The sequence below is a fragment of the Euprymna scolopes genome, chromosome 17 (genome assembly GCF_053919585.1).
Source record: "Euprymna scolopes isolate OS-2025 chromosome 17, ASM5391958v1, whole genome shotgun sequence".
Lineage (NCBI taxonomy): Eukaryota > Metazoa > Mollusca > Cephalopoda > Sepiida > Sepiolidae > Euprymna > Euprymna scolopes.
In genome coordinates this window covers 113,812,586-113,824,321 of record NC_136498.1, presented here as the reverse complement: position 1 = coordinate 113,824,321, position 11,736 = coordinate 113,812,586, and positions in this window count along the sequence as shown.

The following is an 11,736-nucleotide window of genomic DNA, read 5'->3' as shown; positions in this document are numbered from 1 at the left end:
TTTCATAAAACCAACAAGCATCTCTTGTCTTTGCGATAATCTTCTTTCGTTCTTGTTAGCTCCTTACATCAAGTGGTTTCATGTCTTGTCTGGGGTGATTTCCATAAAAAAAAAATTAATTAATGCTTCTACCTGCTCCTGGCCAACAAAACAAGAATAATCTACCCTTGTAGATTAAATAGTTTAATTTGACTAAGTTTCTAAATTTGAAAAGACGCATTTGGTGAAGATGGGAGGTTAATCGGTCGAACTGCTGTGAAAATAATCAAGATTAACATAGTAGTTTAAATGATCCCAGATTTAAATTGTTACACTAAATACATTCAATTAAAATATTAAAATGTTGGCATTAAAAATATTTAGCCGTTGAGGACATGCGTTGCATGAAGAGAAATGATATGACAATAATATGATGGAAGTTATGACATGTTTGATCTGGCTCCGTGTGTTTTGGGTTTAACTTCAGTCTTAGCACTCTGACTTATGGCTAGTTTGCTCTGCTCTAGCTTTTTCAAATTGCAGGGTAATCTACCCTTGAAGTAGCACCACCGAACTGTCTCCTGTTATATGTCAGATCCCTGGGGCTGAAGGTTTCCATGTTATATTGAGTTGAGTATAGGCAAAAGAAAAAAACAAATACCTGTCCTCGTGAAAATGGTAGAGGTTCGACAGGTTAGCAGAAAGCTGAAAGGTTCAACAAAGCGAGAAAAATGGAAAGGAGCACACAAAAATCCAGGTAGTTGAATGTGATCATTTTTTGGGGTCCGTTTTTTTTTAAATTTACACAGAACAATTAACAACTGATGAATGCTGCAATAAACACATGTAACTGACAGTAAGGAATAAAAATAAACATGTATCAGCAAAGATTCCTTCAATATTTCCATCATCTTGGAATGGTTGGATGTACGTCCATCAATGACAACCTGGATGGTCCTATTGTCTAAGAAGGATCTAATTATATTTAGTATTCATCCAGTTATACCGTACGATTTAATTTTCATTAGTAACCGTTCATGCCAGACTTTGTCAAAGGCTTTGGATATATCAAAGTTTAAAGCCCTGGCTTTGCCTGTCTTATCCGGTGCATGGTATATGTGTTTAGATATGACTGTTAATATTACTGAATATTAAATATTTTTTAATCAGAATTGAAAAATGTTTAACATTTTTAGAAGTTATTAATTGTAAAACTCATTGTATAAATGTATTATAATAAACTGTCACGGAGTATTAAGAATTACATTACTAATAACAATATGTAATGATATCAAATTGCAATTTATTATTAAGTATTATATTATCAATGTATTACGCAACAAAAACTAATAAAAAAATTTTCTATTCAGTATTATGTAACGATATCAAATAACAATTTATTATTAAGTATTATATTATCAATGTATTATGTAACAAAAACTAATAAAAAATTTTCTATTCAGTATTATGTAACGATATCAAATTACAATGTATTATTAAGTATTATATCATCAATGTATTACGTAACAAAAACTAATAAAACAATTTACTATTCAGTATTATGTAACGATATCAAATTACAATGTATTATTAAGTATTATATTATCAATGTATTACGTAACAAAAACTAATAAAAAAATTACTATTCAGTATTATGTAACGATACAAATAACAATTTATTATTAAGTATTATATTATCAATGTATTACGTTGTAACGGACCAGAGTATATAATACCCTAGCTCGCCACAAGAAAATAATGAAACGAATGGAATTGAAGGAAACAAAAACTCAATTGATGGATAAGATAAACGTCGTTTTTTTGCTGTTGAAAGAATGAACGTTTTAGTTATAACATGTGTTCATGTTCCCGCGTGTGTAACCAATGTTCGTTGCAGGACTGGTGTTGTAGCAAGAATAGGAAATGTGTGTTCATCTCAAGTTCGGGTCACTATCGTTTGTTCGCGCGTGGGAATTGAAGTGAGTGTTGTAGTGGAAATTGAGAATGATAGTCCAGCGTGTAGACAAAGAAGAGGATATGAGAGTTGACATCAGTTAGTAGTCAGCTACGCGAAGGTGTTCTCAGGGAACAGTAGTAGATAGAGAGAGAAAGAGTGAGAATGTGTGCATACAGTCTGTTAGCTCGTGCCCCATACATAGTCACAGGGGTGTTGACGCGCGCGAGCGTGCGCCTCCCGAAAGGGAGGCGGCTGGTTAGCCCAACCTCTCTGGTCGAGAGCTGGTCCTAAAAGGAGGAGCCAGTTGTTACTCTCTTTTTTATACTCGTTTCCGGTGTTCTTTTGCGCATGTGTATATTTCCTTAGAAAGCGGAAGTGACGTCGCCCATGTGTGCGTTCGTGTGCGCGTGTGTGAGTACATGTGTATACGTTAGCGTGTGTGTATGTACACGTGAATGTGAGTGTATGTACGCGAACGTGAATAAATGTACGTGTGTGGACGTGGGCACGTATGTCTGTGTGCGCGTATGTATATGACATAGCTTGAAATGTGAATGTGTGTTTTTGTGCGAGACTAGAAAAGGTTCGCAACAGACTCCCCTTCCTAGGATAAAAATATATGCAGTGTATATATATATATATATATATATATATATATATATATATTTGTAAGTAATGTTTTCGGCAGTTGATTTTTTTGTCCTGTTTTTTTTTTTTTTTTTTTTGCTGTTGGTGTGGTTGTTTGAAAAAAACGGCAAAAAGAACGGAATGTCAAAAACGGAGTGTGTTCGTAAAAAAGTATTTACTTACGCGTGGAAAATGCTTCTACTCTTTTTTTAGGGTGACATTTGTTTGGTTTTTGTTGTGTGCTGACATGTGCAAAGAGATGCTTGGACAGAGAAGTGAATTGTTCGTTTGGAAGGAAATTTTTTTGTTTCGTGGTGACGTCGTGTGTGTGCCCAGTTGACGCTATCTTCGCAAGTGAGTCTGCGGTAATGTGTGCATCGTTTGGACGGGCGCGAGTTGTGCGTTTGTTCTTGTTGAATGATGGGTTTGGTTGCCGTTGTCTTCGCATGGTCGTCTGCAGTAGTGTGTGTACATTGTCTGTACGGGCGTTTGTTGTGCATTCGTTCGTGGTTGTCGGCTGTCAACGAAACTTCCAAGTTTTGAGTTTATCAGCGTGCGTGGTGCATCTCAACTCGTATTGTTGATTCAACTTCTTCCAATGTGTTGATAGGGATGCCCTGTTTCTTTGTTGTTGCGTCTGCTGTTCGGGAGAGAATTGTACATAGGCCTATGTGATTTTGCTCCTCGCGTTTGTTGCAGGGTAATGTCAGGAAACCGTGAAAATGTTTGTCGAGCTCGAATTTTTTTTTTTAATTCGCTATGAAGTCGACAGCTCCGTGTTCGTTTTTTGCCGAGTCTGACGTGGGGTTTCGTCATTGTAGCTCGTTGAGGCCTTTGTCAGTAGTAGGTCACTTTTTTTCTTTGTTGAAAAGTTCGTTTTTTTCTTTATCAAATAAAACACGCGTCTCGCTCAAAACAATTAATTTCCAAAAAGGTAGGGTCGCCAAGCTTGTTCGTTTTCGCGTCAGTCGGGCACCAGTTTGTTGTGGACTTGTGGCATAGAAGGCAATGGTTGTTCGTCTCGCGTTCGGTTGTCACCATTTTGTGGTGCTGGTGCGAATTAGGGAAAATAAATTGTCTCGAGGAAGAAACGAGCGACGTGTTAAATTGAATTAAACGAACAGGAATTTTTTTCGTGAAGAAACAAATGAAAGAAAAGGGTACAACACGTGGTTGGTTTGGCGTGCGTCTCTCGCTGTTAACTGGTGAGAAAGAGTCTATATTTTGCCGTACCTCTATCGTTGTTAGCTGGTTTATTGTTGTAGAGAGAGAGTCTGTGTGTGTATGGGTGCTTCGTTACACCTCATCCATTTCATTTTTAAATAACGGGGTCACCATTTTAGGGATTATTATTTGGTGCTTTTAAGGCACTCCCTAATAAAATAATTTAACACAATTTTCCGAACAAACAACAAACCACTTCTTAAACTTAACAAGGAAAAGGTTTATTTAAAAAGGCATTAAACTCGAAGGAGGAAAAGAAGGAAGGAAGGTTCGGGACTTCACTGCTTACTAGGTAGTTGCAGCCGGTGGCTGTCGTCTGATACCTAGTAGGAGCAGAGAAGCGAAAGGTCTAGTCCCTTCGAAAGCTGGTGGAGTAAGAGAGAGTTTTTTCTTCTCAGGACCGGAAGCTGTCAGGTCCTTGGCGGTTAAAAATATTCATGCGCTACTCCTCTGATTGGCCAGTGTATGGCCACATCACTCAATCAGGGAGGAATATGTGCAAGAAGAAAGACGTCTATTTGCGTCTGCTACAACGTAACAATAACTAATAAAAAATTACTATTCAGTATTATATAACGATATGAAATTACAATTATTTATTAATTATTATATTATCAATAACATTATCTAACAATAACTAATAAAAAAATTTACTATTCAGTATTCAAATGAAATGTCATCTAAAATATCGCAATGGAAAAATAGTTGAATGAAATAAAGTCTCAGTAAGAAAAATAGGAGTTATTCCCCTTGCTTAATTCTTTTTCTTGTCGGAATGAAAATGTTAGCATTTTACCAAGTCCTCATTGTAGAGTTATATAAATGCATTATAATAAACTGTCAAGAAGTATCTATTATATTACCAATAACATTGTGTAGCAATAACAAATTAACAATTCAATATTAAAATAAAAAATGTCATCTTAAATACAATTTCGATCCAAGTTTTGCAATCTCACACTGTAAAATGAATGTAAGAGAACAACGTGGTGTTACATGATAAGGTCTGTCCCCTTTTCATGTTAGTATAAAAAAGAGAGATTTAGTTAAAATGAAAATGAAATAGAATAGACGAAATTCGAACCTCGTAATTTAGGTTTAGAAATAGATTACGAGAGAGAATTAGCAAATGGAATGTAAAAAACAAACCATTGTTTAGCTTAGAGATAAAATAGTTTTAAGAAAAGAATGTGCATTGTCAATTCTATTATGAAAATTCAATTGAAGAATGCAACTATAAGATAATTTAATAAACATGTTTTAACATATTGGAAATATAGGTTACTGGGAATATAGGTTAAAATTCCTTTTGTAAACAAAGGAAAAAGTTTTGGACACGCATTTCCAGAACACGTGAAAGAAGACACATGTTTTAACATGTGTATGACGTCATGGAAAATGGGAAGTTCTCGATATAGTTAGAAACTTTAGAGTTAAGCAGGGAGAAACGGAGAGGGAGTCTGAGAGAGAGTCCGAGGACAACAGACGACAGTCTGGAGTCGAGAGATGAAAGTCGAACGTCTGGAAGCGAGACGGTCACCTTTGAAAGATAGAACGTGAAACTTTGAATTCTTGATTAAGAAAACCACGACCGGTCGGAGAAGAAATAAACCCATCATGTGTTTTTATAAAAGGTAAAGTGAAAATTGTCATTATATGTCTTGTATATCCATTGTTTTAAAATGTCTTTACATACACAATGTGAATTCTACATCTCATATCTACACTTCTAAGTACGAACATTTTTTATATATATGAATCTCTTCATAACACGAGCACGGAACGCAACAACATCACTCTCTCTAAGACTCTCACTCTCTCTAAGACTCTAAGACACACTTTTAATAAGTCCTAACAACGAACAATATAACAACAACAACAACAACAACAATAATGAACTATATGACAAATAAAATTTGGAGCCGTAGCGACCAGACCACCCAACAAGCGTGGGATTAAAAAAATAGAAAAGAACTTCGGTTACCATGGAAAAAAAAGAAACACAACGTTTTAAAAGGGTCCAAGATAATTTAAAAATAAATAAATAAATAATACCACGGAAAAAAATAATTACACGATCACAGAAATGCGAACAAAAAGAAAAAAAATTTGAACACACACGCCCACAGAAATCTAAAGTTTACAAGAAAATATTTAAAAAAAGAAAAAACGCCGATATGCCGTAATGAATGATAAAAGAGATACGGTCAGTTCAAAAAAACAACCCATGAATATTTCATTCATAAATAAAATAAAAACAAGAGAAAGATTGTTGAATACGGCCGCACACAAATAGAAAATAGGACAGTGTGTCATTCATAAGGATGTGTGTTAATGTCTGAATTGTTTAGACTTAAACTGTCAACCATAATAAATAACAATTTAGTGTCAAAAGTCGAAAGTACTTTTAAAATTCTCGAGTATTAAAATAAATAAATAAATAAATAAATAAATAAAATATACTATAAAAAAAGAAGGGTGCCGAAATGAAAATCAAATTTATGCATTGTGAATATTTTCGGCTTTTTTGTGTGTTTTAATTGTTCTGATCTTTGAAAAAGGGGCAATTTTTTGTTTTGTATTAACGGACTTTTGAAATGTATAATGTAACGAATTTTTATTTTATTTTGTTTTGTTGCAAAATGTTTAAATGTATTAAGGTATTTTCTTTTGAAAATGTGTTGATGTTGAACCATATTGTAAATTTATACTTGATGTAAATGTTATTGTTTTCGCAGCAGGAATTCAAAGTCATCAGTTAATATACATTAGATTTAAACAGTCTAGGAGAAAATAAAACTAGTTAAGACGTATGGTTGGCTTACAGATTCAGTTAGAATTTTAGAAGGGGGACAAGAATTAAAATTACGTAAACGGGTATTTAGAGAGTTTTTAGATGTGATAAGCCGTAAGAAAGATATTTTTTTTTTAGCATTTGGGTTTTTTTTTTTTTTGTTTTTTAGAGATCCTATAATTTTTTTCCAAGAAAAGTGACTTGGTAGGGATTGATAAGCACAATCTGTGCCCCTATTCGAAAAATTTAGGAACCTGTGTTAATTAAGTGATTAAAATAAGCTGGTCGCACGTAATGACTCCAAGCAAGTGGTAAGACTTGGCTTAATTAATAAACAGGCGTTGGAAAGAATACGAAAATTCTTAAGGGGACCAGTAAACCGATGATAGGTAGTCCCGAGGCAATCACATATAGCTTAATGAAGTGAGAGTCAGGCAAAAATATACCGTAGATTACGTAAGAAAGATATAACCTTGTATTTTTTTAGAGAGGCATAAATGTGGGATATATCTGCTGGATCTTGGAAGCTCTGGTGAGAGAAAAGAAAAATCACAAAAAATCGGGCTATTAGATAGAATTTAGTGCGCAATTAAGATGTTGTGGCGCAAAAGGTGTTATTTAGTTAAGGCTGATATTTTCTAGGTCTTCATCAAATTCCAAGAGTCCAAGCAAGGAAATCCAAGTGAATCAGTGTGAAAAAAAGGTATATTTTGATAGTTAAAGCCAACCAAGAAGATTGGTTATGAGCTTTGGTATGTCCTGTATAAGACAGTTATAGAATAAAAAACAAAGCCATACTTGATAAGACTAACCATGCGGAAAGAGACGATCAGGACACTTTTGGGACGAAGGGAGTCGTCCATTTCGAGGGAGGTGGAAACCTCTAGTCTGCGGCATATGGGTGGCTGGAAAGTAGCTGATGTGAATCATAGGTAAAGACCCTACACCCAAAAAGTAAATGCCAAGAAGATCAGAAAGGTTCTGATCTTATAAAAATATAATAATTGTGAAGTCGGCCGAGGAGGACTAACTGAAAGAGATTTTTTTTTTAGTCTGAGCTTTCCTAGCCGTGTGGTTGTGTAGATGTAGAAAAAAATGTACTAAATTTTAAAATGCATTCATTTTTTTTGTGAAATATGGAAGGGAGGGATGTTACATGATAAGGGCTGTCCCCTTTTCATGTAAGTATAAAAATAGAGAGATTGAGTTAAAATGAAAATGAAATAGAATAGACGAAATTCGAACCTCGTAATTTAGGTTTAGAAATAGATTACGAGAGAGAATTAGCAAATGGAATGTAAAAAACAAACCATTGTTTAGCTTAGAGATAAAATAGTTTTAAGAAATGAATGTACATTGTCAATTCTGTTATGAAAATTCAATTGAAGAATGCAACTATAAGATAATTTAATAAACATGTTTTAACATATTGGAAATATAGGTTACTGTGAATATAGGTAAAAATTCCTTTTGTAAACAAAGGAAAAAGTTTTGGAAACGTATTTCCAGAACACGTGAAAGAAGACACATGTTTTAACATGTGTATGACGTCATGGAAAATGGGAAGTTCTCGATATAGTTAGAAACTTTAGAGTTAAGCAGGGAGAAGCGGAGAGGGTGTCTGAGAGAGAGTCCGAGGACGACAGTCTGGAGTCGAGAGATGAAAGTCGAACGTCTGGAAGCGAGACGGCCACCTTTGAAAGATAGAACGTGAAACTTTGAATTCTTGATTAAGAAAACCACGACCGGTCGGAGAAGAAATAAACCCATCATGTGTTTTTATAAACGTCGTCTTTGTGTTGTAATTCTACCAAAAGGTAAAGTGAAAATTGTCATTATATGTCTTGTATATCCATTGTTTTAAAATGTCTTTACATACACAATGTGAATTCTACATCTCATATCTACACTTCTAAGTACGAACTTTTTTATATATATGAATCTCTTCATAACACGAACACGGAACGCAACAACATCACTTTTAATAAGACTCCTATATAACAGTGGGAGAACCAAGAAAAGTGATTAATATAAACATTTTGCATTGTACGAATATTATCACAACAATGAGAAGCCATGATTCTTAACGGAGAAAATTTTATGCAATATACAAGTTATGGATCAATAAATGTTTCAACGAAATATTTTATTGTTTTTTTAAGACAAAAAACATGGAAACAACTATGAATGAAAATCAAAAGTGTTTTTGTGTTTTAATAGAAAGAATCTAAGAAGTTTAGTTTTTTACAAGATATGAATCGCTAGATGCAATAAATAGAAAAGATAAAATGGTTATTCTTTTCCTGGATTTGTTTGCACAAAAGAAAAACAAAAAAACAAACATTTAATCAGAAGAAACAACGTCATGTAAAATTTCATATTTATTTACAAAATAAACAAATATAATTTTGAATGAATCAATGTCTAGAGATATCTAGCAAAGAACAATTACATACAAATGTAGAATAATGTTTTACTTAATCTCCATGATGTATCGATTTAAGATAACGATGAATCCGTGAAGGTGAAAAAATATTCATTTAATCTGAAAATCAAAATAATTGCTGTTAAATTTTGGTACAGTCATCGAAAATATTATCCAGACAACAAAATCTTAATACAAATGAATATAATTTTCTTTGGTTATGAAATTCAAGATGGCTACTTTTAAGCAGGTTATACGAAGCGACATTTCTGGTCGGCGATTTTCCAGTTTTGCGCCTACCGCCATATGGGGGTGGCAGTAGGCGTCGAAAAGTGCCTTCTCGACCGCTAGCGACACCACTACTTTATCGAGCTCTGGAGGCCCGCACATGCAGGAAAGAATTGTTAATACGCGAAGATGATATTTGTTTTTGCTGTAATCAAACGTTGGGAAATACAACACATTCAGAATCGTAGGTATTGATCCAGAACCTGACCATAGGCCATATTAACATCTGGCAGTTTATGGTAAGCACCCCCCCCCCAAAAAAAAAAGAAAGAAAAAAGTTGACGCAAACACTGACAAATGATAAATTTTAAACGTTAAAAATATATTAAATAAAAAAATTTTTAACAAATGTTTTTAAGAAGTTTTATCATTTTTTAAGACAAAACTATGGAAACAGTTATGAGTGAAAATTAAAAATGTTTTGTTTTTTTTTCATGAAAGAATTTTTTGCTTTGTATTTTTTACAATAAAATTTCCAATAAAATAAGTATTTTTTGTGACAACGAAAACAATATTGTTTCATGGAAATAACTATGATGGAAAACATTTTTTTAAGAATGATGTCAGATAAGTAATTTTTTGTTAACGAAAACATCGTTTGCTCATTGGCTAATCATGTCAGCTTTTTCCAGTAGATATTTTTAAAACTTTTGAAATCATTACTATATATATATATATATATATATATATATATATATATATATAGGTTACAATATAATAATCAATAGAGAATTTGCACTACAATAATAAATACGAATTAAAATGATATTTAAGCGTATTTTACAACCGGGCAACCTACTAGTGAAATATAAACTGGGATTATTAATCGGAATCGGGAATCTGAAAAATTGTAACATTTTGGGATATCAGGATCAGATTTGGAAAAAATTTGAACCTAATTTCCGATTCCAAAACAAGTCTTTTATTTTATTTTTTTATTGACAATGAAAAAGTTAAACAAACACAAATTTATTTATTAGTTGTTCATTTACAACACAAGACCCTAACCCTAACCCTAACCCTAACCCTAACCCTAACCCTAATGCCACAGAATGGCTCATAAATTTCACTCCTAAATTTAACACTGATTCTCAGAATCAAATTTATTTCTTTTATTAGTCCACTAGCGAGGGGTACCCGGCGTTGCCCGGGTGTTTTTCGGGGTAAGTGAAAAAAACCCGAAAATGTGAAAAAAAACAGGTGCCCATGAAAAAAAAAAACGAAGCCTTCACGACGCGCAGTTGGAAAATAGTAAAGTGTTTAAAAAAAAAAAAAACAGGTGCGCGCTTTTGATATTGACGTGACGGCGATAGGTATTCAGCAGTTAGCATTTTGTGCGGGACAGTTTTGAATGAGGTGAATAAATCGGTTTGTTTGTTTTTAAAAACCCGCTCCCTGTTTATTAGGAGGAGTGAAATGAAAGCTACAGTCTGATATGACGAAGTCGATATTGAACAAACGTTACTTAGCTCTCTTGAGACAACTGCCTTTCGGCCTGTGGATATTTATTTGCTCCCCCCACCGAGCAAATTAGGCACAAGGCCAATTTTTATTGTGAGGAATCAAGGGAGGGGGAAGGGAAAAAGGGGACCAGCTCCCGAGAGGAGGGAAATGGGAGCTGGTTAAAGGTCAAGCATGTGGGGTTGCCCCCACATCTGGTCTTTGCTAGTCTTAGCTAGTCCTAGCTAGTCATAGCTTGCAGTATCTGCCGGAACAGCTACTACACTTGGATCATGTCACCCGGGCCCCGGAGGGCGCGCGGGCAAGCGGCCTGTGGGTATTTATTTGCTCCCCCACCGAGCAAATTAGGCACAAGGCCAATTTTTATTGTGAGGAGTCAAGGGAGGGGGAAGGGAAAAAGGGGACCAGCTCCCGAGAGGAGGGAAATGGGAGCTGGTTAAAGGTCAAGCATGTGGGGTTGCCCCCACATCTGGTCTTAGCTAGTCTTAGCTAGTCCTAGCTAGTCATAGCTTGCAGTATCTGCCGGAACAGCTACTACACTTTGATCATGTCACCCGGGCCCCGGAGGGCGCGCGGGCAAGCGGCCTGTCGGCCTGTGGGTATTTATTTGCTCCCCCACCGGCCTGTGGTATTTATTTGCTCCCCCACCGAGCAAATTAGGCACAAGGCTAATTTTTAATGTGAGGAGTCAAGGGAGGGGGAAGGGAAAATGGGGACCAGCTCCCGAGAGGAGGGAAATGAGAGCTGGTTAAGGGTCAAGCATGTGGGGTTGCCCCCACATCTGGTCTTTGCTAGTCATAGCTAGTCCTAGCTAGTCATAGCTGCAGTATCTGCCGGAACAGATGGTATTTATTTGCTCCCCCACCGAGCAAGTTAGGCACAAGGCCGATTTTTAATGTGAGGAGTGAAGGGAGGGGGAAGGGAAAAAGTGGACCAGCTCCCGAGAGGTGGGAAATGGGAGCTGGTTAATGGTCAGGCATG